A 3,501-nucleotide genomic window follows, 5' to 3' on the forward strand; every position below is an offset into this window, starting at 1 on the left:
AGCGTGAAGCCTTTGCCCAACTGCATTATGGGTCAGTTGTCTCAATTATCTAGCATTGCGCGCGTCAACTTTCCAAACCTCCGCCAAACAATACAATGATATCAACACAGGACACGTTTAGGAGTTTAGCTCAAACACTGCACGGCTGAAACAGAGCTCTCTGACAAGGTTGTTCTGCTTTTTTGTCAAACAATCACTTTAGCATCGTTAGCAACTCTTGCTACTAGCGCCGGGTGCGTTCACGCGATAGCGGCGGTTAACAACGTCAACGCTAACGCACGTTAGCGCACGGCGAGTTTCCATGACGACTGACCGTAAAAAAGACGCGCGTGGCGTCATGTTCACGGATTGTTAAAATGAGTCTCCAAAGCAACGCTAAACTTTAAAAACGGAGGCACACATATGCAGTACACAGGTACGCTAGTTATTTGTAGCACTGCTCTTTTCCTTTAATAAGCAGACCGCTCCAGCTCGACTGTAGGCGCGCTAACCGGCGCTAAAGGAGCTAATGCAGCTAACGGAGCTAACTGGTAAACGTTGCCTGGACTCCAGTGTCGCGGCACGTAAACATGGCGTGAAACATGATGGAAAATGCATCATGCGTTAACCTGGTGCCCAGCACTACTTGCTACATAGCTAGACATGCTATCCTGGGATAGCAGAGCATATGCCCACCATTAACACACACATGTCACTACGACGTTAGATCTTAAAGGAATAATCCATCCCAGAAAATGATAGAACTAGACCTTTTTTTCTTTAGAGGATGCTAGCTCTACCTGCAGAGGGAATGATTTGCACGATAATGGACGATAATGTGTCATTACGATGCATTTGTTGCTCGTTTGTTGCGCGTTCAGATGTTAAATCTGCAAAATAAAATATAAAAGAACAGGGGGGGAAGAAAAAAAAACACATTGGGGGGGAGAATCACATATTAAGAGCAAGTAAGTGGATTCTGAAGCTGCTGAAGTCCATATGTTATTTAGCAATTAAACAACGCATCTGTAGTCATTCCTCCCAAGGTTACCATCTCCCTCAGTCGCCTGCTGTAGTCTCCAGCTGTCCGCTGAGGACTGCTTCAGTGCATCCTCTAAATCAGCTGATTATGCTATCTATCAAGCCCAGCTGTCACTGCCCATTTAAACCTTTGTCAAGTCCTCCGTGCAACGCAGCCCCGCAGTAAACCAAGTAATTGCACTTTTGTAATCCAATACCTGAACGTCACTTGTCCTGTTTCAGTTTCCAAAAAGCAGATAAGCGAGGATGCTGTTTTAAAAAAGAGGAATGTTTTTTAGGAAATCACGGTGCTGGTGACAAATTGGATGGAAAAGAGCATTGTTATGTTTTTGTGTCATAGTTACAGCTAAAAGAAGGGAAATTCAGATGCCAGTTGGGTTTTTTTTCATTCTCTCTCTCTCTCTCTTTTTATTTCCTTGTTGCCAAGCACAAACAGGATGCTGGCAGCAACAAAGATTCAATTATAAAAAAAAAAAGTACAGAAAATAATTAGAAAAAATAATAGCACTTGAAAAAAAAAAAAAATCACCCCCTCCAGAAATTGCGCATAACAATAAATCCGTTAATTAGCTCATTAATATTCAATTGGGGTCAGTGGACTTAATGGAACCTTTTTCATGGGCCAAGGAAATGTTTAACACTCAGTTTTTCCCTCTGCCTGTTCTCATTATCAACTATGCACAGGCAGCCCTTATCAGCGCTCCAGATGGTGGAGGAACAATGCGGCGCCATTATCGTCTCGCGGCAGCATGTGTGCCTTGTAACTGGTGTGTGCCTGGGACAGTGAAGTATAGATACCGAGGCATTTAGTGTAATTGATATGTGGTGTATATCATATTGTTTAGGCCTGTTTGTTTGCTCTGCTGGTATTTAAGGCGAGAGGGAGAAGCCGAGATTGATTTTCACCGCCGCTTTTTCCGCCGCTCTCAACACGGGTCACAGATAAGTTGTCAACGCAGGTTTTTTTTTTTTTTTTTTTTTGGGCTGGTGTAAAATGCATCAAGGCTAAAGTCTCTCAGACCTGGTGGTGGATGGTGGAGGGATTGGAGGGGTGGTGGAGGGGGTTCATCTCTGCAATGACACAGATGTTTTATTCAACAAGTACATGGGATGGAAAGACGTCCAAGGGAAGCTTTCTTTTTTCTGTTTGGAACGCTTCAGATTTGCAAGGAATAGATTCAAGGAACTCTTAAATAATGTGTCATGAGTCATTCTTCAGATTTATTTGATTAAGTGTCAAAAATGACTCATGCAAAATCCAAACTTTGGTGGCATTAGGGGTCGAGCAATCGTTGAATATTAATATTTATCACAATATGCACTCTTAGAAATAAAAGTGCGAAGTAGAACCATATAAGGTTCTTTGGTTTGTCCTAGGAGAACCCTTTTTGGTTCCACCAAGAACCATTTTAAAACCCTTTATTCAGGAAAAGGGTTTTAAAGGGTTCTCTGGATCAAAATGGTTCTTACTGGAACCATTAGTGTTACCAAGAACCCTTGAAAAACCCTTTCCCCGAAGAAGGGGTTTTTCAGAAGCAAATGTTTCCAGGTAGAACCTCAGGCCTTGTAGAAGAACCCTTTTGGAACTCTTATATCTAAGACTGTAATTGTCTTCAGGATCACTAAAAGTTCAATACATGCTGATGTGTTTATTCATCGTTTATGGTCCAGAAAGACATTTTACTTTAATTTAATCAGGGAAATATTTGCATTTTTAGAGCAGATGAGGTAAAAGATTGACTATTCATAAAATGTTACTTTGATTTAGCTTGAATATAATTTGTTAATTCAACTTTTGACTTTTTTTCCCATTTGCATTTTGATTGTTTTGTTGGTATTTTTGTGTTTTACTGTTAAAAAAATAAATTAAATCCTTTCACTCTGAACAAAATGTTAATTTTGTGAAATTTTTCTTATAAAAAGCAGATTTGATCGCTTTATCTCGATGACCCTTTGACCATATCATATACCATTTTATATTCACGCACTAAGACAATTCAAATACATGCAAAACCTATTCTTTAGAGCATCCGTGATACGCAAAGGATTTCCCTCATTTAGCCTTTTATCATTCAGTGCATCAGTGCATCAGCTTGTCGTCAGAAAACAGACAAAGAAGAGAAAAACCACTCAATTGTTCCAGGAAATGACCGTGTCAAAGTCTATGGTTTGAGCCACGTTTAATTCATGTAGGTACGATAAAGCTGCATCGTCATTATGCGGCTTTTTAAACCTATGACATTTACAGAGCTGTCGTTGGGTTCTCCCTCCAAAATAATCAAGAAAAATGGGAATTTTACACTCCTGAGCAGAGTAAATAATAATAATAATAATCTGCTCAGGAAATCTTCTCTCGCCGACAGTCAAAGAGGAAACTGATGCCACTTGTTACAAATATTCGCCACATTTATTTATTTCTTTTTTTATCAGCCTTTTCCATAATGCCGTGGATTAATGCGCCTCAATTCGGAAGATGAGACA

Source organism: Microchirus variegatus (assembly GCF_963457635.1).
Source record: "Microchirus variegatus genome assembly, chromosome: 6".
In the NCBI taxonomy this organism is placed as follows: Eukaryota; Metazoa; Chordata; class Actinopteri; order Pleuronectiformes; family Soleidae; genus Microchirus; species Microchirus variegatus.